The sequence below is a fragment of the Thermobia domestica genome, chromosome 15 (genome assembly GCF_964235325.1).
Source record: "Thermobia domestica chromosome 15, izTheDome1.hap1.1, whole genome shotgun sequence".
Classification (NCBI taxonomy): domain Eukaryota; kingdom Metazoa; phylum Arthropoda; class Insecta; order Zygentoma; family Lepismatidae; genus Thermobia; species Thermobia domestica.
In genome coordinates, this window is record NC_137468.1 from 153,425,764 (window position 1) to 153,452,106 (window position 26,343).

The following is a 26,343-nucleotide window of genomic DNA, read 5'->3' on the forward strand; positions in this document are numbered from 1 at the left end:
CCGGATATGTGTTACGGGAGATCAAAGTAGGAGACACGTATTTTGGCGTTTGGGCCCATACGCAGAAATTTCGGAAATACGGGGCCCCAAAGTATCCCTACATGCTATAACTAGGAAGCGAATGACGTTACTTCTACACAGCCGATTTGGTTGAGGTCCGGATATGTGTTGCGGAAGACCATAAGCCAAAGTCGAGGAGATGTAGTTTTTCTTCCGACCAAACCTGACAGGCCAGCAAACTTTACTTCCGCCACTCTTCCGGGTTTCCTGACACACGCCGTATCGATTTAATAATAATGTTCACTCTCTTGCACAAAAGTGTTCCGACCGGTTTCCACACTTCCAAGCCATAGAAATATAAGCGAAAAACGCAAACGTTCTTTCGCCCCGTTGACACCCTCGTGGTCAGCACATCCCCCCTCGACGGCTCGTGCCAGCTGAACATCTGTTCAGAATTACATGGGTACCACATACGCCAACTTCGTGGCTTTATTGAAAATCTAGCAATATGGGATCCTGTATATTTGACATTCCTTTTTGTGGGACTTAACAACAAACACAAGTCTTCATACTTTTGGATATATTGCAATATATTCCAACCCAAGCCAACATTCTCTACCAGTAACGTTATTCGCTTCTAGTTATGGCATGTAGGGCCACTTTGGAGCCCCGTATTTCGGAAATTTCTGCGTATGGGCTCAAACGGCAAAACTTGTATTCCTACTTTGGTCTCCCGTAACACATATCCGGACCTCAGCCAAATCGGTTGTGTACAAGTAACGTCATTCGCTTCCTAGTTATAGCATGTAGGTATACTTTGGGGCCCCGTATTTCGGAAATTTCTGCGTATGAGCCCAAACGCCAAAATACGTATCTCCTACTTTGAGCTCCCGTAACACATATCCGGAACCCAGCGAAATCGGTTGTGTTCATGTAACGTCGTTCGCTTCTTAGTTATAGTATGTAGGGATACTTTGGGGCCCCGCATTTCGGAAATGTGTGCGTATGGGTTAATACGCCAAAATACGAGTCTCTTACTTTGGTCTTCCCTAACACATATCCGGACCCCAGCCAAATCGGTTGTGTACAAGTAACGTTGTTCGCTTCCTAGCTATAGCATGCAGGGCCATTTTAGGGAACCATATTTCGGAAATTTCTGCGTATGGGCCCAAACACCAAAATACGTGTCTCCTACTTTGGTCTCCCGTAACACATATCCGGAACCCAGCGGAACCAGTTGTGTACATGTAACCTCGTTCGCTTTCTAGGTATAGCATGTAAAGATACTTTGGGGCCCCGTATTTCGGAAATTTCTGCGTATGGGCCCATACGCCAAAATTAGTGTCTCCTACTTTGGTTTCCCATGAAACATATCCGGATCCCAGCGAAATCGATTGTATACATGTAACGTCGTTCGCTTCCTAGTTATGGCATGTAGGGCCACTTTGGAGCCCCGTATTTCGGAAATTTCTGCGTATGGGCTCAAACGTCAAAATACTTGTCTTCCTACTTTGATCTCCCGTAACACATATCCGGAACCCAGCGAAATCGGTTGTGTTCATGTAACGTCGTTCGCTTCCTAGTTATAGCATGTAGGGATACTTTGGGGCCCCGCATTTCGGAAATGTCTGCGTATGGGCTAATACGCTAAATACGTGTCTCCTACTTTGGTCTCCCGTAACACATATCCGGAACCCAGCCAAATCGGTTGTGTACAAGTAACGTCCCACCCAACACAAGTACATACTGGTCATGTGTAAAGAATGTTCCTCGAGGTACATTGGAATGTACATGATAGGTACGTGAATAGAGCAATCATGTGAAATACAAATGTAAGGAATAAGGTTACTTCCGCCCAAAAGTACGTGCATGACACATACCGAGGAATGTATCTATTATGTGTATATCACGTACCGTGTATGTACTTGACACATTTACTTGGCATGTGCCAGGAATGTACTAGGCATGTCAGTAATGTTCCTTAGGACAGTGCTATTCAACCGGAGGTACGCGTACTTAAATCCTAAAACCTTAACGCTTCATTTTTACGTTCGAATGTAGAAGCACGTAACTACACGTTTAAAAAAAGGCACGAAACTAACTCTGAAAATAGATTCTCTCCTCCGGCATCTCTGTAGCAATTTATTTATCTATTAAAATGCTACAGTAACATTTAAGAGCAATTTTTTTTACCATGCAAAACCCGTAGAAGGGAATACCTTCTCTTGGGAGGTTTTATTTAAGACCATTTTTTTTTTGTTAAGGAGGAAGAGACATTATAATTTCTCTTAGAGAATTCGGGTCTGTGAGTAATAGATTTCATCCTCCTGCCTCTCAGAGGGTTACGCCCTCTCTTTGGCATGCGGTTCTTATATACAAAATATGCTCAGGAAAAGCTAGGGGATGGGCTAAGGGATATTCTTTATTATCAGCTGAAGTGGAACATCTATTAAGAGGGTTGTGAACTCATCATCGTTTAATTTCTTATCATCATTTTACATTTATTTTTATTTATGCTAATAAACTTAATATATAGAACTAGAATAACTGTAACAGTGCATAATGATAAAGTGCAAAAAACATACATATAGTGCAAGAGAATCAAAGTGCAATATGTGGCCAGAAAATTGTAAAGTAATGAAGATGTGAAATGAGATGAAGTGCTAGAACGTCACAAACATAAATGTATTAATTAGACAGATGCAGGGTTATATCTTCTGTCCCGGGGCGACTCGGGACTGATGAACACAGTGGGAAGCCCTTGTTAATGGTGAGGATATCTGTGCAATAATGGAAAAAGATGAGGAATGTGATCATCAATGAAATAAATGTCGTAGATTTCTCGTTCGTCCGGTGTCAGGTGCGTGTTGTTGATATACAGAGATATAAATATATTTAATGGTGATAGTTTGTACCGAAAGGTGGAGTCAGTGAGAGCGTCGGAGTGAAGGATGTCTAAAAAGAGCGGATGACCTGTGTGTATGCGTGAGCTGACGTATCTAATACGTAATTCTGCAAGATGTTCCGTAATTTTCGGAAAGGAGATGTATTCATAGGTGAGCCATGTGGGATATGGTAGTTTAAGGCGATAGGCTAGACGAATCACGTGTCTCTCCAGTATGCAGAGCTTTTCGTAAAATGAAGCAGAAGCATTGCACCAGGCCGTATGTCCATAAGTGAGGACGGGGCGGAGAAACGCCTTATAGGTGTGAAGCAAGACATCCGCTTTCAGGCCCCAAGTTGTTCCAGTGAGTCGGCGTAAGAGATTCAATCTATTTCTAGCCTTATCTGTTAGCCTCTTCAAGTGGGCGTTCCAGGTGAGCTTGGAATCAAAGACCACGCCTAAGTAGGTGACAGTCGATGTTGGATGTATAAGATATCCATCTACGGTGACTCGGAAAAGAGTTGGGTTCCTGTGAATTCTGGAACGTCTTTTAGGTGGCAAGAACACTATTGCTTGTGTTTTTTCTTCGTTGATAGTTAGATGCCACTTCTTACACCAGGTGATGAAATTATTAAGTGTAGTTTGAAGAGCAGTATTAAGTTGATGTATAGTTTTGCCAAGAGCGAGGAAAGCCGTATCGTCTGCATATTGAAAAGTAAATACATTATTCGGAGTTGGAGGTATGTCGGAAGAATAAAGAATATAAAGTAAGGGGCTAAGAGCTGATCCCTGAGGAACACCAGTAAACGGAAATATAGGCCAAGAGAGCACATTACCAACAGTGACGTAAGCAATACGATGTGTAAGAAAAGAATGAATGAGCCTCAAATAGCACATGGGAAGGTTGAGTGACTGAAGTTTTTGAATTAGTCCATAATGCCAAACCTTATCAAAAGCCTTTTCTAAATCCATGAGTATAAGACATGATGGGAATGCTTTGTTATACTGGTTTGTGATTATAGTGCTAAGGCGAAGCAATTGGTCATTAATTGAGAAACGTGGTCTGAAGCCTGCTTGATGAATAGGTAGTATGTTGCGTGCTTCCAGATATGAATGTAGCCGGCACACGAGAATTTTTTCTAGTAGCTTACTGAACACTGAAGTAAGTTGTATTGGTCTATATGAGCTGACAGAATGTATAGGCTTATTTGGTTTGTGAAACATGCAGACTTTCGATACTTTCCATTCCAGTGGATAGTAACCAGTTTGTAGGATGAAATTGAAGATTGCAACAAGGAGGACCAGTAGTGATTGTGGAGCTTCTTGGATATGACGGTAAGAGATGTTATCAATTCCTGGTGCTGTATTCTTTTTCCTCTTTAGTACGGTGTGAAGTTCAGCAGTGGTGATAGGTGCTGTAAGAGGATGTTCCGGATCTATGACATGCTCTGTGGAGGGCTGCAGAGCAGGGATGCTAGATATGTTTATCCGTTCTGAACGTGTGGAAGCGGCAGAGGGAGTAAATACTGACTGTAACTGAGTAGCAAAGGCGTTTGCTTTATCTTGATCCGAAAACAGAGGTATGCCATGGTCTACGAGAGGATAGGTAGTTTTGGTGTTCTTTCCAGCAAGTTGATTGAAACGCTTCCAATATCGAGAAGGATGTGCATCCTCAGATAAGTTAGTACAGGTTTTAATCCAATTCCTGCGTTTATATGCATCCAGATAGTTCTTAACTGTGCGTTGCCATTGACGGTGGTGCTGAAGAGATTCACGGTTTCCTGTTCGATAGTAATCACGAAGATGTTGTCGCGCCTTCTGTGCAAGTGCGAGGTAGCTTGGAGGCAATTTCGGTTTATAAGGATGAACTTGTTCTATTGGAATGTGATGTTGAGAGCTATGTTGTATTGCAGTAGTTATAGAATTGAGACAAGAAGCGAGGTCGATATCATTGGTAGGTGGTGTTACACTGTGAAGAGTATCCTCAATTTCTTGGCGGAATTCAGGCCAATGAGCCTTATCGTATCTCAAGACGGAGCGAGGCGCAATAACAGGACGAGCTGGAAGTCCATGTGTTAACGTTAGTTTAACTGGATGATGGTCACTACCAATAGAATCAAGCACCTCAAGCTGGCACTTATTTATTAGATTCAGAGATGTAATGACAACATCTGGTGTAGTTTGGCTTATAGGCCTGGTGTGCTTAGGAAGAACATGAATATAAAGATGATGATCGGTTATATACTGTTGAAATTCATCTTTTTCTCGAGCACTCCGACTGTGGATATTTATATCTGCCATGATAATGATATTAGAAAAGGCATTCGCTATGTATCTGAAATAGTCTAACGGTAAAGGTTGGCGTGGTCTAATATAGATTGTGCTGAAATTTATGGTTATTGATGGGAAGTATATGGAACAAAGTAGATATTCCGGGATATTATCGAAATCTTGTGGGGTATATGTTCTAATGGGATATTTTGGAGAATATCCTATTGTGACTCCACCTTGGGCACGAGCCATGTGGTCGTGATAATCATGACGTAGTAGTAGATACCCAGGAATGCGAGCTAATATATTTGGTTTCAACGCAGTTTCATTGAGTGCAAATACATTGATATGTTCCTCGAGTAACAGAGCTTCTAATAAACGTCTATGTTGAAAAAATGATCGAATATTAACAAAGAGAAAACTAATCTCCATAATGAAAAGTATATATATGAATTTAGACTGCAGTTTCCAGAGATCCAACATGGAAATGAACATAATTGTTGGAGTAGGTAGCATGAAGATTTATGTGAAAAATTGACTTTGCGGCAGAAATGATATGTTGCGTAATATGGGCTCTCTGGAAAGGAAAAATGTTTTGAAGAACTAAACTGGTGAAGCGGAGAAAATCTTCTACTGTGAGTGGAGGTAATATGGATTGATTGGGTTGAACTGTAGTGTCTGTTGTTTTTAATGGCACAGTTAATTCTGGACGTTCAGGTGCTGGTGCTGGTTTAGCTTTGCAACGGTAGCTGTACGTAGGATGAAGTCCACTACCACATGTGTTGCATTTAGGTGGCCCTTTGAGATTAGGACAAGTTTTGGTGTCATGGAGCCCCGAACAATAGCCACATTTCGGTTGATTAGGACAGTTGGCTGTATTGTGGTCATTGTATATCTGACACTTTTCACAGCGAATCGGTAATGGTCCGTTAGTCTTAGACGGTTCAACCCGATGTAGTCGCTTATATATCGGTGCACCAAAACGAAGAAGGTAATCAATTGTGTCTTGACGCTGTGACAGAACACGGACTAGATAAGTCGGCCCATTATTATTTCTAATGCGAATGCATTTGTCAACTGAAATGCCTTCTTGTTTAAGTTCCTCCTGAATTTCTGCATCTGTTAAATCGGGTGGAACACCTTTGATCACAACTGACAGAGAAGGTGGTTTTCTAGGAGGCGGAGGCTGCTTCTGTCGTTTATCCGTCAGTTTCGACAGTTTAGCATTCTTACCAAAGATTTCATAAGATGCTTTATTCCTTATAGTTATTCCAAAATTTGGATCCTTCGATTTAAGAATATAGCCATTTTTGGTCTTAACTATTTGAGCTAAGGTGTCCCGTACTCGAGGAACGTACTTCATTATTTGAAGAAAGATCATTTTTGGATTAGTGTATTTGACGTCGTAGTCAGTAAGAAGGAAGTGATGAAGTTCGATATTAGCTTGTGTTGAAACGAGATTTGAAGACACCGCAGTAGGATTATGCTGTGGATCGACCTCGATATCCATTGAAGCCAGAGGTGAACGGGACCGTATACGTTTCGCAGATTGTGTAGACTCGTTAGATGGGTGCCGATCTTTAGATGTGTTTGGCAAAGGCTCGTTTCCCCACGAGAAATGCCGGGTGCGAGTGGATGGTCCTCGGTATGCCGGTTGTGATAGTGAAGTGCTTGGATTAGCATGAAGCGTTTGTGGTAAGCCAGAGTGTCGACCGAGATTCGATTGTCCAAGTGAATTGCCAGAGTCCGCCATAGTGATGATGAAAAATCCTAGGGCCGAAGCCCAAATGAAAATGAAAATGAAAATGAAAGAAAAGATTATGAATGAGATTCAAAAAGCAAGTTTGCCCTCCGAAAGTGAAAACTTTCGTCAACCCTCTAAGTGTTGTACGTGTGCTGTGCTCACAAATGCGTTTGCTACACTTGGTCCTGGCTAGCACATTAACATACACAAGAGAGGTTAGGCTCCTTGGATCAGTATGTATTTAAGACCAACCGAGCTCTAACCTATAACCTTAGCATTCAAACCTTTGATTTACGGTTATTTGTGATTTCACGTTTATAACAAAGACAAATATTTGTAAAAGAGTGTAGTTTAAATAAATTACTTAAAGAAATATTTTTCACAAAGTTTATCCTTTTAAATTATTGTTCAAAGGCCTTTGCCTTTAGTAAGCCTTCTCCGAAATAAATGCAAATGAATTGTGCTGCCATCTTTGGAGCTCTTTTAAAATACGCATATATGTTTGGGGCCCATCCTTTCGACAATGAGATCTCAGAAACTACAGGCTCTAGAAAGATGACGTTTTCACTGATCGATTGCAAATTTCATGTAGATTGTCCAGTTCTAATTGAATATTTAAAAAAACATGGGCACTATTTCTTTATTACATTTTTACGGGTACATTGGAAGTGTTGAAATTTAAAAAAAAAATTAAGCATCACTTCCTAATCATTATACATTCCAACACCACACTGTTTTATATAGGGGTTGTATATATCTCCGGCATTTGTTTCATAGCCAAATAATAATGGAAAAGGAAGGATAACCATTTCTCCAGTCTAAGATGATCCTTTTTTGGGAGTGTTTTGCCCAATGAACACCATATATAACTGACATTATATTAATTTTGTATGTAATGCATTTGCTTATTACATACTTCATGCAAGAAGAAAGAAATCACTGGTCATACATGAATTAGAAACTCCAACCGGAAGTAGGCTCAAATCTTGCAAACGGTGCGAGATATTCAGAAAACTAATCGAAAAATCTCCCCTTTATGATACCCCTTGGCTATTTTTTAATCAATACGTCTTTAACTTGTGTCTGTAAAGAGACATGTACAGATGTTGTAAGGAATGATAAGGCGATTTATGCTCATATGCGAATAATGCGCTGTATAGAGAGCGCAGGTTCAGCTAGTTTCTTGCAAAAATTCTTCAATTGAAGATTTATAATCGCCACTGATTTTCAATTTTGTCGATATTATCTTCAAATTCCACAGAAGGTGAAAGAAGAAGCTAAATCAGTAAAAGATGTTTCACTGGTTTCAAGCTTATTGCCACTGAAAAGCGACATTTCCTGAAGTATGTCTATATTATCAGGCTGAATTTCTTTAAGGAGTTAGTTTATACTTAAACTTACGTATTCCCGAAAATTTTATTTAACGTCTAGTTTTAACGTACAGGTTTTGAGCTAATTCTCTGCTGTGTAACGTCACAATATAACCATCAATGCTAATTTTATGAGGACAATTCTGACAGTGGGGTTTAGAATGTTACAACCTAGAGAACGCATCAAACGTCATAAAATTGCAAAATGACACACAGAATATATTAAAATGTGGCTAAACTCAGAAAGTGGCTATAGAAGTGAAAAGCATATGGCTAAAAAAGCCACTATTGGCTCTTTGGAAATTTTGTGAATAACGACGTTCTCAAATTGGCAACCCTAGTCGCAATACGAAGCAACTTATGCGCAACCAGGCCATGGTACATGGGGTATGTGCCATTCACATTCCTCACATTCCAGTGAAGCATGTAAAAGTACCTTTCAAGTGTCAGAAACTCCTCGAAAGGCACGTACCTAGCGACACACGCTATGCATATGAAATGTACATTTCTCAAGTACCAGGTACGTAAACGATACATATGGAAGTTAAATGGCAAGTTCCTAGAATGTACCTGGTTGGGTGGGGTCGTTCGCTCCCTAGCTATAGCATGCAGGGCCATTTTGGGGAACCATATTTCGGAAATTTCTGCGTATGGGCCCAAACACCAAAATACGTGTCTCCTACTTTGGTCTCCCGTTACACATATCCGGAACCCAGCGGAACCAGTTGTGTACATGTAACCTCGTTCGCTTCCTAGTTATAGCATGTAGGGATACTTTGGGGCCCCGTATTTCGGAAATTTCTGCGTATGGGCCCATACGCCAAAATTAGTGTCTCCTACTTTGGTTTCCCATGAAACATATCCAGACCCCAGCGAAATCGGTTGTATACATGTAACGTCGTTCGCTTCCTAGTTATAGCATGTAAGGATACTTTGGGGCTCCGTATTTCGGAAATTTCTGCGTATGGGCCCAAACGCCAAAATACGTGTCTCCTACTTTGGTTTCCCGTAACACATATCCGGAACCCAGCCAAATCGGTTGTTTACACTTGAGACTTATTCCTCGTTAGTTACTATATTATATTGTGTTATTCACGGAATAAATACTTGGGTATTTTATATAATCATAAGAACCTTATTTATTACGGCTCTTGCTTTACGACAACAAAACATTCATGTTCAGCAAAATCAGTTTCTATTTTTAAATGAAGACAGTGAGGCGAATGTAATAACTCACGAACAATTTTATGATTTGCAAAAAGTGTCCTATGAACAGGTTGTGATAAATTCTTGAAGAGTGAAAAGCACCATTAAACACTCGGCTTTTAAAGTAGATATTAGCATACTCGGTAGAGCTCTGACTTTTTTCCCTGATTTAATACCTGAAATAGAAATATTTATATCTCCCCTTTATCTCGTAATCTTATATGGAAATGTTTAAATGCTGACATAAGTATAATAGAATATAAGAAAAGAAAAATTATGTGATTACTTTTGTAATGTTAACTAAATATTCACCTCTGTAGGATGTTTCTAAAGGTTCAGATTTCTATATCTCACTTTCGCTCCCTTACGCGTGTTTTAATTCGGGTGTTCTAATTTCTATAATCCCTCAGTAAAAACATAAATCATAGAGATCTTTTATCTCCTTCTCTTATCTCTACATCATGTCTGGAGATTAATGCTATGACAAAAGCCTACAGAGACGGTTTTAAAAAGAAAGACGATCCCCGCTGTCAGTGATTACACATTGTGGTGTTTAATTTACATATACAACAACAAATCGAAAAACTGACAATAGAATCTCCGCATAGTGCACTGATGCTTCAAATTTGTACTTTTATTCCTTATAACTATTTTAATTTCCTAACTAAAATAAAAGCTCTTCAAAATTAATCACATTTTCTTACACAACACGCCCTTCCTTTGGATCGTTCGTGATCACATAACTGTCAGGGCGATGTAAAGGTGCTTTTGGCGATGAGGATACATGTTCATTTTTGGGAAATACACTGTTTGTACTATCATATATTTTTAAATAGCCTGAGTGTGCTGAACCTATTGGAAAGATATGGCAAGAATTAAAAATTTTGTAGCACAATAAAGTCGGAAGTGGTAATAATGTTATACCCTGGGACGCTGTTTTCTTTTTATACAAAATACAATCCTTTATTGGAAAATATATTGCCTGACGTTTTATTTTGGAATTTCTGTCTTCTTGTTCTAACCAAGAAAAATGTATTTATAAATGGGATCTTTAAGTTTCGCGGTTGCCAGATTTGGTTCATTCTGAATTGAAAATGAATTTGAATCTTCGTGGTTGAAAACGAATACTGGATTCTCTGACTTTTTGTGTTAATCGGATATAACCCTGGGGGGTTAGAAAATGTTGAAAGCGTCCGCTTCCGTGTTACATTTTCCACTTACATATGATACGGAAAATCATAAAATTCAAATTTCATTTAGCCATCTTGATATTTTTCTTACGTTTTTCGTCTGCCTTAAATAGGACAAACTGATACAGTCCGTTTTTACATAAAATTGATAACCTAAAATATCTAAATGATTGTAAAATGTATAACAATGTTTGAGATTCAAGTCGGAAATTGCTAATTTTCCTCGCTAGGACTCGTTGTACGGCTACAATAGCAAATTGAAAGGTTTGTGTCCTCTGGAAAGATTTCAGGCTATTGAAGTACCCCAGAAAGCGTGGGCTTGAATGCATCAAAGTATAAGTAAAGAAGAAATTCCGGTCTGTTCCACGGAGCAAAAATAATTGCCTGCTTAATCTGATTTCGTGCAGTTTCTTAGGTTCTTTCCAACGAAATGGGGTGTCCTTTTATTTAAGACTCCTTCAGGGAAGTAATGCTCCCGGAAGTAGGAACTATATACACCGTTCTGATTGGTTGGCGTTATCTATTTCTCGCCACGTAGCGTACAGATAACAAAAATTTTAAACGTGATTGAGCATGCTAGCGCAACGGGCTAATAATGGCAATCACTTTTGCCGTGGATTCAAACCCGAACCAAGGGAAGTTTTTTTTTAAAACTTCATAACACTTTTTTTCATTAAAATAATACTCCAAACGTAATTTAATTACGTGTGCAGTTTTACTATACGGATCCATAGTATAAGTAGTAGTAGTAGTAGTAGTAGTAGTAGTAGGAACGGCATAGAACCCCGCAGGGCCTCTAACCTCAGACCCTCACGAGATAAATTTAACCTCAGCTGCATCCTTGAGACCAACTTAAAACAGCTGGCAAGGGTAGCGCGCGGAAAAATTACTTTCGGGGCATTACTCTCCCGAAAGGGTCGTTCCTTTTTTAGCACCGAAAAAAGAGAGAATCTGCCAGTTGACTAAAATTAGGTAAAAATGAGCGAACAAAGAAGTGACTTTTGAAAAAGTTTTGACTTTCTTCTTCATTTTCGGACGTTGACAATTGGCGATAAAATGTGTTATTCTTTCTGAGATAGACACGCCCTGTTTGCTGGTTGTTTGTTAAAGCACGTCTAGAGAAAAATATCCTAATTTTGCCTTTCAGGGAAAAGTTTCAAACTTCTTTAATTCATTTTCGAAACAGCATTTTAGTTCGTCTATAATGTCATCGAAGCTATCTGAGCCGAAAAAAATGGAAAAATTACCTTGAGAAACACCTTCCAAGGAAAATTTACTAAATGCTTCATTCCACTGGTGCCTGTATCTTAAAACAAGGGCAGGAAATAAATCAAAGGAACCAGGAGCGGCTGGAACTGAAAATGAAGTGATTGGAAAATCTCCATAAACGTCGTACGAACAAAGGCACTTACGTCCTGATAAATTGGCTAACATTTCTTACTGTCTGGAATGATCTTAACATCGATATGACGCGCACCAGGTCGATCGAAATGCATCTGATTTCTTCCTTATTAGCATTATTGCAGAGTTGTACGGACTCATCGACGGATCAAAAATCTTATTTTTTAATACAATACGGTAACAATTTATTTTCTGACTTCATCCCACAAGCGAAATGAAATCGGAAATTGATGAAGATTTACTGAAATATTTTCAGTAAGTTGAATTTTATGTTGATATCCTTTAGCACAATCATAGTGAAATTCATTCCAAGACAAATAAGAGTGGAACTCTTCTATTAATTCATATTATTTCTCCTTTTGATGATGTTCTTAATCATGATTTATATCCACACGAGTTTTGTCATAACTCTGGGAAAAAATGTTTACAGTGTTACCTGATGTATATTTTTGCTGCGCTATTTTGTCTCTGTCCATGCGTACTGTTAGTAAGAGTTTCGCTGAACCCAAACCAACACTCTCTTTAAAGTAGAGTTTGCTTTGAGTGTCTTAAAATGGAAATTACTGGATTAGTTTCATCTATTGTTTCGTTGACAAAAATTTTGTTTCAGAATCAATTAACTTGTTTGGGAAGAAAGAAATTGCGATCACTCATAAGATCATGTACTTTCTTTAGTGTTACTTGCGTACAAGAATTAGGAGGTACAACTACAGAATGTGCTACTAAAAATTGAGGTTGACATAACTTACCAATATTAGAAATTTCGTCTAGAGATACATATAGTGGCAATAATATTTAAAAACTGAACGAATTTTTGTCGCGGCTATACGGAAAATCTTTATAAACTCTGAAAGGATGCGTTCAATTTTGACCTTTTAAATTGAATTTAACTACTGCAATTTGATCACATTTTGTGAGCTTGTGTTATAACATGTATAAAAGTCTTGACTTTCACAATTTTATCCTTTTACTCAAAATGTAGCCTGAAATCATGCTAATAATACGGCCACTATCAAGTAAGAAAGAATGCTAGTTGTTGTCAATATAAACTCTAATGTGAGGTAATCCGTGTTGATAAAAAAAAATAGCACTGAATATCTTTCCTCATTCACATTACTTTTGTACTTACTATTAGTAAAAATTTTCTGAATATTTCGGTGCGACGTTTGATTTATAACGTTAGCTGTATTGATAGAAGCAACAGCATGCTCTTCGGAAATATTTGTGTATAGCTGGGATACATGAAAGAAGCAGGTCTGCGATCGATGTGTAAGATTTTCTTCATTGCTTTCCGGCTTCACAGATATTTCTACGTGTAGGTTGGAAGATTACTGTTGCTCAGTCATGAGCTCGGTAAGGATCACATGGTGCTATTTAAGTTTTTGTAAGTGACCAAACAATTCCGTTTGCGTGAAGACGAATGTGAACTTTCATTAGCGTTATGAGAAGAAATATTTAACACTAGAAGCACGGGGCGGTCAATTTGACCGTTTTTTCTAACTTTTCCTATTCTTCTCTAACCATTTTACTTAGAAATCTGAAAGTCCTTTACTTTTTATCATTTATAGTGTAGACTATGTGTAAAAATTTTGAAGACTGTCACGTCATTAGGGGGGGCGCTATGTCGCAATACCCCCAGAAGGACGAAGCGGTCATTTTGACGCTTGCTTATACTGACACTGAAAACATACTTATTTGCAATTAATGGTCCGTAATTTCTTTGTGGTTGTGGTGTGTGAAGTCATGGTTATTGGAACAACACTTTGCGCGCGAGCCGACGTACACTCATACATTATATATATATCTGTGTGTGTGTGTGTGTCTGCTTTGTAGTTACTACGATCTATGTTTCCAGATATAATGAAAAGTTGATCACTAAATGTCTTTGTTACTAACATTTCTGACATACTGTCCATTCTAAATATAAGGAATTGTATACCACTGACATTTACAAAGACAGCAGCGATCACATACTGACAGTATATAAATGGAAGAGGAACAAGAGTGTAGCTATTTTCAGTACTATGCAGTTCGTGTGTTACAAGATAAGAATAAACCTGAGACTGTACTTCATTACAATAAAACCACATTTGTTGTCCATGTCGTTGACCAGATGCTTCGGAATGTTCTGTAAAATCACCCAGTAGGATGTGGCCGGTTCATGTGTTTTATCATGTGATGGAAATAGCATATATATCTCAATTCGTAGATTGTTTATAAGGAAGTAATGGAAAGATATATAAGAAGAAGACAATTCCTGAGACAGCTCGCAGAATGTTTGACTAAAGCTGAGCATGTACAGAACGGAAGTGACAGTTTCTCGGATGATGAGCAACACAATGCAAGATGAGAAAACGATGCCAAATTCTGCTATATAATGGCAATAAAATTACGCATGTGTACAAGATACTTAATAAGTGTGTTTGTGGGAAGTGTCGGTAAAATCAGAGAGCAAGTGTTTTATAAGAAGCGTGTTTCTCATTGAGTGTTCAATTTGAAAGGGAGACTGTGAAAGGAAAGTGAATAATGTGCAAACTGTTTCCGTATAAAACGAAAACTGATTCCCATCACTAGCCAATAGATTTTCTGTGGTGAATGAAAGAATTTGAAAATTTATTCAAATACAGTTGTACTCTTATAGTGAAAAATATTGTATCTTGCATATGACTGTTATAATTTTGCACACAATACAGGACATTGCGGCAATCTAAAACATTTACCTCTAAATTTCCTTTGCAAAGTACTATTTTTAAATGATACTTCAAAATTTACTCTAAAATAAATACACAGCGTTAAGATTTTTTAAAATTTATATTTCTTATCGTAAAAATATATAACATATCTGTTTTTATTACATACACTGAGAAAAAATGTAGATGGCGTACTTAAAAGGATAGGTTACATGCGTAATTCCTGTAGTTTTTGGACTTAACGTACAGCAGACGTATAACTGAAAACGCATGTTTTATAATACTTTCTGTATAAGTGTTCCATCTATACGTACTTTCCATATGAAACAATGTACGCGGTCAGGATCTCACATACAAATGGACGTATATAACATATAGCTGACGAAGGTATATGCATGTGATAAACGGAAAACTGTTAGATGTCAAACATCCTGCAACGGCATGATGTAACACTTAAGTGCAGTGCCTACGTAGCATACGGATAACGTATGATCCGTACTGATTTCTATAGTAAGCAAGAGAATACCGTATATTTGTACAATCCGCGGCAAAAAACCTGCAACATGAGGATGTAAGTTTATTGTGAAACTACGCCTAACAGCACAGGGAATGAACATAACGTCTAAGTGGAATGAATCAAGCCAGGATAAACCTCGGCCTCCTCCCGTGCACACTTATTTTGAAGCAAAAGACTTCCTCATTTCACAATAAACTTATATGCTCATGTTGCAGGTTTTTTGCCGCGGATTGTACAATATACCGCTGTCTGGAGAACGGATTTTTCTCTGTGTACTTATAACACTGTAGTAAAAGTAATTTCTACTATACTATGTAGATTTTTATTTCTAGGTACTTATTATGAAGTAATTAAACCATTAAAAATTATTATTAGCAAATTGCAAATCTGGTGCCATAAAATAATACCAAAGAAGATATCCAATAAATCACCAATAACCCGCTTCTACCTTCCAAGATAATGTAGCGGTCAAATTGACCGCTTATTCCTTAGCGGGGGTAAATTTTCCCAGTCCTTCTAGTGTTAAACAATTCTTAATTTGCTTCGCTCGTTGTTCACCAGCCGGAAATAAATCACGTTCTTGTTTTATGTTAAAAAAAACTTTCTCCGCTTGATACGCAAATCGATTAAGAAATTAATCCTTTCTTCTGAAGCTAAATGCTTTGTAAACTCAATGACAACAGCAAATGTTTTCTTTGATACAGCTAAACAGAAAAATGACAATAGATCTTGTATAATTAAGTTTACTTGATCTGTTACGAAATATTGGGATCAAAATGTAATATTAAATACCATTTATCAAAAATGTAATTCGAAACTAGTTAGATTTTGGCTGTTTTCTGTCTCGTCTGTTCTAAAACTTATAAAATAAACTTATCCTGAAATACGTCCATGATTGTCGGCTTTATATTTACATACGTAAGATTGTCATATTCTGGAGTACATTGCAATGCAAATAAAAACCAACGAACTCAGTCACTTAAACAATAAGACAAAAGATGTCTTTCCTGTACGTCTTTTAAAGAGTATACTACTGAATCCATGAATTTGTTCATGAAGCTTGCCCTAAAGCACAGTCATTGTAACTGTTCGGTCCAAAGAGAAGGGAACGACCTGACTGTTGTCCATTATAATAACCATGTTTCTAATTAACTAAGCGTTGAGCTGTAAATCAGTTCTCCAATATTGAAAATAATAACTTACACCAGATATGTATCAATTCATCAGTAAAATAAAATCAAGTTCTTATAGTTAGATTAAAAAGCTGAAAGCTTTAAGTTTTATGTCTCATGGTTATGCCGGCTAGGCTAAAAGAGATGGTGATGATGAGAAATGAATGAAATGGTGGAATGCAGAATGTGCGAGGAAACGCAAGAACTTCAACAGAACCCACGCACAAGGTGTTTGTCCACCACAAAGATCACTTGGTCCGTCCTGGGGTCCAACCAAGGACCCCAAGTACCAGAGGTGAACGCTCTACCACTGAGCCACCGCTGCCACTATAGTTAGATGAAATATTGATATCAACTATAGCTAAACAATATTCACTACTTTCTTAACTGCACTTTCCTTAATTATCTTTCATTCTTGATGATAACTATAGTTGTTGACGATTGTATTTCATATCCGGTCAAATCTGCCAGGGGCGATGAATGGATTGTAACTCAGCTCGGTGATGATATCCGGATCGTGGCCTAGACTTCCTTTATAGGTTGCTTCTGTAGTGAACTCACATGTTCCAAGTCTGGACGGCCTTGAGACGGTCTTAGCCTCCAATAGTAGTTGTGTCTTCACTTCATTTCAACAAGAGAAGTGTGTTCCAACAGTTTTGATAGGAGAGAAGAATGACGTTTTAGATCATTCAACCGGAAAGCACTTGCAATGCAAAGGAACGTTGTGTAATGGTTGAAGGAATATGAGTTTATGGTTTATGAATTTACAAATGACGAAATACACGCAATGATTTTACTAATACTCCTCTGGTAATGTACAGTCTAAGTAAAATGTCTTTTGCAGTTGAACTGCTGAATCAAATGAGATTTCAAACATGATTTTTAAGATGATGAGATTTTAACTTAATTAAAATAGCCCAATGAGTATGTAGACGTAATAAGTTTACAGTAATTTCACAGTGGATTTTCAGTTAAACAGCTACAGTTTCAGCTTTATTTACCGGAATTTCCTAACTTGTACATAATTTTCTTCAGAATGAAACCAACTTTCTGATAGTATCCAGCCCATGCCCTCTTAATGTACATGGAAAAAAATATTAGAAAAATCGGGTATATCTTCGAAAAATCACTTTCTGGTTTGGTTTCACTACAACGGCCGCAGGTAAAAACGTAGGATCTGAAATAATTTCTGGACACAATAAGACCGATCAAATTATCGAGGTTGATAACCTCTTCACAATGAAAGCAGCTTTCAGAGCGGACAATTTCCTTTGTCCTCGTAACTTACGTGGAAAGGTAAATCTCTTTCCGGTGTTTTGAGCTCCCTAGAACGGCCATGACTGAAGATACTATCGTACTATCAAACAATATTACAAACAGCACTACAGTCTTCGCTGTACATACCACGCAAATCAAAATCCGCCTTCCTTTCAGAGTTCCGTCTAGAAACAATCCGAGAAACTGTAAAAATTGCACACCCTCCGTCTCACAAAACCAATCACCAACATACAGGTCGGTCAGAAAAGATTCAGGTTTATGCAAAAAAAAAAAAAAAAATGCTTCCACTATCAGAGACCTCTTATCACTGCTCGGAAATTTTTTTCAAGAAAAATAAACAAACTAGATAGAAGAGGGCTATATTAATTAGTTTTCTATATTTGAAAATGCATTATAAAACCATACAATCACAACACGTTTTTGCATTTATCATTCGTGTTTTGGAAGCTAGACACAATATGCGTTATCACGTGTATTTTTTCGGCCACTTAAGTCTACTGAAATTTAAGTATGAATATCCCGCGGCCAAGACAAATGGCGCCAGTTACGTTTTCCCCTACAACATTTCTTCACCCAAAGGAGGAAAGAAAAAAATTCTGCTGAATAGATATTAATGGCAGTCAATAGATGCCACATGTTTATGGCACGATATACTTGCCACGTGAGTGGAGGGCGTTAATTTTGAAAAATTAGTCAGTTCAAGGCAGGGCCAGCAAATTGTGATTTTTATTCTGGCTTGGACAGTTACCTCCAAATAACAGATTATTTCTTCACGCACTTATAGTAATACTAAGTCGTTAAATAAATATAAGAATCCGAAAAGTACAGACTAATACCAATGATACTGATTTGTACGAAAACACTAAAGAATATTCGAAGTAGTGATATCACTGCGAAAGGTTGGATTAGGCCGAAAATAAAGTTCTGCAACAGTCACATTTGTCTTAATTGTACACTAACAACACATATACTACAAACGCGTTTGGACAAATAAATCGTCACGTAATATTGAAAAAGCTAGAAAACTACATACGTTTGAATAATTTAGGTGACATTCATTAAAAAGAAAGAAAGCATAGATCTTAAATGTTCAATATTAAATATTTCAGTTTAACGTTCCACGATTTGCCAATTAGGCTAAATGAGAAGGAATGATGAAGGCAAGTGAGTGGTAGAATCGGTGGAATGAGATTTTTTTTTCATTCGCTCAGCCGCGTTACTGTCAGCCGGTGCCTTGAGCATTGAAACCCGCGAAGCATCATCATTGCGAATGATTTCTCTTTTGGGTTTATTTATTTCAAAATTTTGAAGAAAGAAAGGGAAGGGGAAAAGGACGTGAAACTAAAACAAGGGATTGGACAAAAAATAAAAGATAAAAAACGAACAAAAAGAAACAAAAATAATTAAACTTAATATTTGCTTAACTCTACTCTCATTTCTAGTCTGGCGAGATTTTGTGTGTTTTTTGTTTTATTGAGTTTGTTGCGTGTGTTGATTTGTATGTCATATATTTTGTGTTTTGGTGTTTACCTTTGGTTTGGCAGCACGCATTTTGGTCCTCGGCGAAAGCACGGTAATCCAGTGCTTGGGTTCCAAGAGTCTTTTCTCCGGTCCGAGGACTTCTTCACACATTCTTCCACTTGCACTCATCCTTCTATTCTTCTGTAAGTTTTTCGCCTGAGTTCGGAGTATTCATTTGTCGAATTTTCCAATATTTTGCAGTCTTCCTCTACTTCTATTATTTTTTCAGTGGTTTTTCTCTTATTTGAGTTCTTATTTCTAAAATTTCTTCTAATAAAGGACACCACATGACATGGTGCTCAGGAGTTCCTTCTTCTCCGCATTCACACATTGGGCTGGGTTTTAGCTTGATTCTGTGAAAGTGTTGTTCGTATGGTCCATGGCCTGATAGGTAATGAACCAATCCATATGTTGGATTTAAATGATTTATTTTTAGTCTGTCGACGATGCTAGGAAAGATTCTATGTAATCGTTGCGCTCCACTGTATTCCTGCCATTCTTTATCCCATAGTTGTATTATGTTGTCATTAATTTCTTTCTCATCTTTTAGATCCCTGTTAAAAGTTTCTCTAATTTTCCTTTTCTCTTATTTTCTTAACCAGTAATTAGTTGCCCTTTGCAATAACACATACTTCATTGTTTGGATACCAAGGATTATACAGAGTACGCTATGTGAAGTAGTATTGAAAGCTCCAGACATTCTGATTAATAAGTTTCTTTGTGGTCTATTGATTTGGTTTTTGTAGGTCTTATTTCTGAATAGTCTCAATCCAAACGCTGGATGCGTACGCCATGGTAGCTGAGAAAATAGTTTCTTGGTATAGTCTTAGTATTGTTAATGGTAGCCTGTATATGTTTCTTGCAATAGTGGTCAATTTATTCGCTACATTGTTTCCCCTTCTTACTATATATTCCAAATGTTCATCAAATTTCAGTCTGTCGTCTAACATTATGCCAAGGTATTTTATGCTTTGCACTCGTTCTACTCCTACTCCATTTAATTTTATGATCGGATTTCTTTGCAGTTTTGTGCCGAAAATTAGATATTTGGTTTTCTTTGATGACATCCTTAATTTACTCTCCATACTCCATTCTTCAATTGTTTCTATTATCTTTTTTAACTTTTTCTTCTAATTCCCTTCGGCTGTTTCCTGATGTTGTTATTACGACGTCATCGGCGAATGCCACTATTTTATCAACTTCTTGTTTTTTGTTTATTTTTTCCAAGCATGGTTGTAATTCTATGTCCCTTAGTAGGGGTCCTAATATTGATCTTTGCGGGCATCCTTTCTCTGTTTTAATTACTATGTCGCCCTCTTCATTGGGTATTATTATTTTTCTGTTTTCTAGATAGTTTCTTATCAGATTCAGTAAGTATTCTGGCATTTCCAGTTTTTTTTTTTACATTTTCAATCAAGGATGGAAACCATAAATTATCAAATGATCCTCTATGTCAATGAACAGCGCTAATACATATTTCTTTTCGTATATCTTTTCTTTAATATCATCTAGAAGAGTATTTATGGCATCTTCTGTTGATTTTCCTACTCTGAATCCAAATTGTAGTTTGTCTTCAGTTACGTTTCTGTATTTTTGGATTGTGTTTAATATAACTCTCTCAAAATTTTTTGATATATTTTTAGTAAGCATATAGGTCTATATGAGTTTACTTCGGATGGATCCCTTTTTGGTCCTTTTGAGAGAATAATTTTGATGCTTTCCACGGCTCTGGAATTTCTTGTTTCTTTATTAGTAGGTTGAAAAGCTTCGTTAGGTAGGGGACCCAAAAGTCTTCTTGTATATTTCGTTTCAGATGCCATCTATACCCGGAGATTTCTTGTTTTTAAGTTTTCTGAAGATCTTTTCTATTTCTTCGTTAGTGACTTTGTCCGATTCTGGTACAGTTCCTGTATGTTGTTCACCCATTTTGTTTCTTAGTACTATGTTTCTTTCTGTGTCGTTATTGTTTTCATCTCTGGGAAAAAAATTGTTCGCTAAAACTTTTAGAGTTCCTTCTCTGTGGTCCATCTAATTTCTTGACTGTATTTAATACTAATTGGTTTATATTTTGTGTTATGAGTTTGTATGGTATATTTCATGGATCAATTCAATATTTTTCTTGAGGTAAAGATCCCAACTTCTTTTCTTAGCCTCTAATATTGCTTCCTGATATTTATTCTTTGCGTTTCTATATTTTTCTAATCTTCTTTCCTTTAGTATTGGGTTATAAGTTGCTTTATAACTTTTCCGGGCTGACGTTGCAAGTCTTTAATCTTTGTAGTTTAGGTGTCCAAAAGTCTTCATATACTCTTCTTTCTTGACTTTCCGGAGTAGCCTCTTTTAAAGCTTTTTTTGTTGCTTGTTCAATTTCGTTGATTATTTCCGTCAAGTTTTCATCTTCATTTATTTGGGGTAGATTTAATTTGTTCTTGAAAGTAATCCAATTTGTGTTAGCTATATTAAAAAAAATTGTTCTTTTCCACTTTTTTCAAGTTTCATATCAAATAGTATTATTTCGTGGTCGCTGGGAGTGAGTTTATCTCCAAACTGCCAATTTTCAATCCTACTTGTTATTTCAAATGTTCCACATGTCACATCAATATGAGAACTGTCTCTATTTCCTACAAAAGTTGGTCTGTTTCCGATATTTGAGATTACAAGTCCGTTTTGCATCACAGAATCTTCAACTATTTCTCCTCTATCATCTGTTTCCGGGGCACCCCATAAGATTGATTTTGCATTTGTGTCAGCAAGGACTAATATTTCCGTATTATTCCTCTACCATATTATGTCTTTAATTTTGTCTATGAAGTCACGTGTTTCTAAGCGGTATTGGAAATACGCATTTATTATCCAGAATTTCATGTTTCCACACTTAATTTCAGCTGTTGTTATCCAATTGTTACTACATTGGGTTAGTTTAAGTGCTTCAATTTCTCTACTTATGAAAACTATAACTGTTTTTGATTCCTGTCCTCCGTACATTATTTTTGAGCTTGCTGGAAAGGTTGTTAATTTCCCTTTTAGTAAATATGGTTCTTATATTACTACGATATCAATCTTTTGGATTTCTGTTAGCCTTCTAAGTTCCATTGTGGCTATTTTACTTCCTCGTGCGTTATTCTGCATAATTTTCAAATACTTCTGATTTTCATCCATATCTGGTATATATGTAGGCATCCGTTCCTGATTTCGTTGGGTCGAAGTATACTCTACCGTGCGCACGCACCAGTTGTTTGTAAACATTTTCTAACGTCCATTATATCCCTCGTCTCTCAAACACCTCATCTATTAGATCGAGTAACTCCCATCCGTTTGCTGGGAGATCATAAATACGCAGTTCAATTCTATCAGCTTCCTCCAAGGTTGAAAATGTTATAGTTCTTCCATTTATATGAATATCTGTTACTATCTGTGTTAGTGCAGTCATTAAAATTTGTTTTTCTTCCAATTTTGCTAGCCTATACATATGGTTTATGTTTTCGTATAATTGTACATTATTTATTAAAATTTCTTCATTTAATGGTTTTACTAGAGTATTTTCTGTTCTTGAAACTTCCGGATCTTGGATTTCTTGTATATGTTCTTCTTGAATTGGGAAAAGATATTTTTCTTCGCCGTGGACAAATGATTCATTAATGTTCGGGGTCTGTTACGTACATTTATAATTCTCTTCGTTAAATTTCTTTTTCCTGTTAACTAGAAGTGTTTCCAGTTCTTTTTTTACCTTGTCGTTTTTTGTTAACTTCTCCATTTCGCTTTCTTCAGTTTTTATTTTCGATTTTTCTTTTTCTTTTGTATATGTTTGTGTTTCTTTCTCTCTCTTTTCTTTAGGTAGTTGTCCTTTTCTTTCTAGAAAATTTTCCAATCTTTGCTTGTCCGTACGTTTCTTACTTAGGCTTTTTTTCTTTGTATTTACTAATTCTTTCTTTTTACTGTCCATAGTTTATTTTAGAAATTATCCTTTCTCTAGCTACTTTGTATGAGACACATTCTTCCGTTTGTAGGTTTTGACATACTTTTTGTCTTAGTTTACATGGTATACATATCTTTTCCCTTTGTCTTCACATTCGTCGCTTTTATCTTGCAATGAGCCACAATATCTGCATCTCACTTTTTCCTTATTGTCGCAATATTTCGCAACCTGACCGAATTCTTGGCAGATAAAACATTGTGGAACGACCAGGAAATTTTTTATTCTATGTGCCTCAATCGATGTAGACTTTTTCTTTTTCCACATCTTCGGTTCAACTTCTATCACCAAGTGGTATCGTTTTTCTTGTTTCTTTCCTGCTCGAAATCTTTCTTTACTCTTTTTGGCTTCTTCCATCTCGTTTTCATCGAAATTATGTTCGATGAAAACTTGGAGTAGTTCTTCATTCTTTAATTCAGACGGTACCCCATATATGATCATCAACGGGCTTTTCTTAGTTTCTTCGCACTTGAAATTTTTCCTTATTTCTTCTTTAGCCATTATTTTCCTAATGTCTTCTTTCGTTGCGGTTTCAAGAACTACCATATCTCTGGTAGTTCTTAAACCAGTTATCTTTAACTTCTCTTTTCGTGGATCAATAACTCCTGTTAATCTTTCCGCTGTTTGCTTTGATGTTTCTCCTTGATTCGGTTTTGTTATCAAGGCCGGTTTTTGTTTTTGCTTGCATTTCCTGTATCTTTAGTTTTTTTCAGTAGGTTTTCTTTTTTTAATTACGACTGTCCATAGTTGTTGTTTGTCGTCGGTTTCCGTTTTTTCTGTTCTTCATGCCTATCTTCAACCTTTCTGGTTAGCGTTTGTATTTCATGTATAACTATGCCTGTGTCCGTCTTCTGTTTGTCTGTTAATTCTTCGATTTTATTCCTATATATGTTTCTTTGTTTTTCCCATGATATCTCTGCTCGTCCGAAAGCTTGTTGTGTATTTACTTGTTCTTTTTCTTCTTCAAGTTTTTTTTGTTAGGTATTTATGTTCATCTTCTAATTTATTTAGCTTCCTTGTTTTCTATTGTTGTTGCTTTTTTAGTTGATTTCTGTTTTCTGTGAGTTCTTGAATTTCTGTTTTCAGTCTTTTATATTGCCTGTCTCTGTCATTCTTAATTTCTTTTTCCTCTTTTAGCTCCTCTATTTCCTTTTCTAACTTCACGTTTATTTGCTGTAGCTCTTCCATTTGTTTTTTCTCTTCAAAGCGGCTGTCTTTCTGGCCTGACATAATTTCCATCTCTGTTATGTTATTAGTTATTCTTTCTGGAGGTTGTCATATTTCTCCTGAAGTTTATTTACTTTCTCCATTTGGTCTAGTTGTCCTAAAAGCTGTGCCCTGCCCTTAACCCATACTACGACCCCCTTTTTTAGTTTCTCAAGGTGGGATCTTCCTATCTTTTTCCAATCTAAGATATTTTCTATATAATTCACTTCTTGCTCCAATTGCCCCATTGTGTCGAATCATGTATCTTTTAAGGTGTTTATTTTAGTTGATTGTTTGTATGTTGTGGATTCTTCTCTTGCTAGTTTTCATTGTTCTGTTTCTTCCGTCCTAGTTTGGCGTACTATAGGATATATTGGTGACTGGTCTCTAGCTGGCGTCCATGGAGGGGATCGATACATCGCCATTTTGTTTGGAATGAGAATATAGTAGGAATGGGAGTAACCAAAGAAACTCAGACACGATGTTGTCCAACTTTAACTTACTTGGCCAGGAATCGAAAAAAGAGACCCCACGAACCAGAAATAAGAACTCTACCACGCAGCCTCCTATGTTAAATGTTGAGAAACAAATATTAAGTATTATTACTTTCGTAGTCGTTAGCATTGACCATATTAGAAGAGACAGGTTTCTTTAAGTCTGGTAGGTAACTATATTATTTTCTTATATCCAACAGGCATATCCAAAGGAGGACCCTCGAAAATATTTTGATTGAACAACATGAGACTTACCGTCCGTTTCATCAGGTAAGGCATACGACCTTGATCTCTAGGTTACCGTGGAAATTATACTATTTCCCATCGGGAATCGAACCTAAGTGTTTTGTACTGAAGCAGCGTAGATTAAACCTTGAATTCAGCTTTTTAATTATTGTTTATTATTTAATACTGCAGTTCGAATGTAATTTTGTTCATATAGGTATTTTCCTTTTTCTAAAACAAATATGCATTTCTGTTTCATTAGTGTCTTGCAACATATGTTTATTTAAATCGTGGAAACGGAACGACCCATTACCTTCGTGAGTTTACTAGAAGTTGTTGCACATTCTGGAATAATATGAATTTATGGCATGAATCAATTAACACATAATTAGAAATAAAGTTTAAGATTTAAAAGAAACTCTGCTGGTACTGTCTTAGTATGCGGTTTTGAATATTACCTTCGTAAGACCTGGAAGCACCTTCAGAGACTGCCGGAATTTGACATGACTATACATACTCAAGTATGATTTTTTCAATAAAGAAAATAAATTGGCATGCCATTGCAAAATATCTTTTCTATATAAATTATTGTTGTGTTTTCAAATTCCGAATTGAAATATTTAATTTAATACACTTAGGTAAACTCTAACTTTTGAGTTGCCCTTAACAAAAGTAAAATTACTGACAATAAAGAAAACGAGATTTGTTTTTAAGCTTCCAAGTTTAAAGATCGAGCTCTTACAATTCTGAGTTGATAGAAAAAACAATTGGTTGAAGCCCTTTACTGAATAAGTAGCCACAATGATCGCAAATATATCAATTATTATTTATAAGTGTAGTTTTAAATGTGACATTAGGATCAATACAAATATATAATTTATGTAATACTCAAGATTTTCACCTATATGGGCAAAATTTTATACTAGACATTTTTCTACCTCCAGCAAGAATAATAAACTGATCCTCTGAACTAACAATAAATCCTTTAGCAAAAGAAAAATTTTACAATATTGTTGTACAATTTATACTTTAAAAATAAGACCTGCTACTGTGAGAAACACTATTTTACACTGACTTACTTAACATACTCCAAAGAGTACTAAATTTATTCGTTGCGTGTATTAAGCTTATGACTAGAACGCGATATAAAGTATCTGCCTTAATGCAATCCGAGATGTATGACTTACATGATTTCTTAAAT

General features: G+C 36.7%; 1 protein-coding gene across 1 annotated transcript in view; it reads right to left on the reverse strand.

Moving 5' to 3' along the window:
* LOC145671305 (uncharacterized) overlaps nt 1-26,343 on the reverse strand; it is a 107,737-nt gene that overhangs the window by 29,127 nt on the left and 52,267 nt on the right. The window lies entirely within an intron of this gene.